Source organism: Arachis duranensis, chromosome 1 (assembly GCF_000817695.3).
Source record: "Arachis duranensis cultivar V14167 chromosome 1, aradu.V14167.gnm2.J7QH, whole genome shotgun sequence".
NCBI lineage: Eukaryota > Viridiplantae > Streptophyta > Magnoliopsida > Fabales > Fabaceae > Arachis > Arachis duranensis.
In genome coordinates this window covers 60,532,565-60,532,891 of record NC_029772.3, presented here as the reverse complement: position 1 = coordinate 60,532,891, position 327 = coordinate 60,532,565, and positions in this window count along the sequence as shown.

Here is a 327-nt window from a genome sequence, read left to right as displayed (position 1 = left end):
CATGAGGACTTGGTCCAACCTTTGATCAAAGTTGACCCTTCTAGTGTAAGGGTGTTCATCTCCTTGCATCATGGGCAAGTTGAATGCGAACCTTACTTTTTCCGGACTAAAATCCAAGTATTTCCCCCGAACCATTGTAAGCCAATTCTTTGGGTCCGGGTTCACACTTTGATCATGGTTCTTGGTGATCCATGCATTGGCATAGAACTCTTAAACCATTAGGATTCCGACTTGTTGAATGGGGTTGGTAAGAACTTCCCAACCTCTTCTTCGAATCTCATGTCGGATCTCCAGATATTCACTCTTTTTGAGTTTGAAAGGGACCTC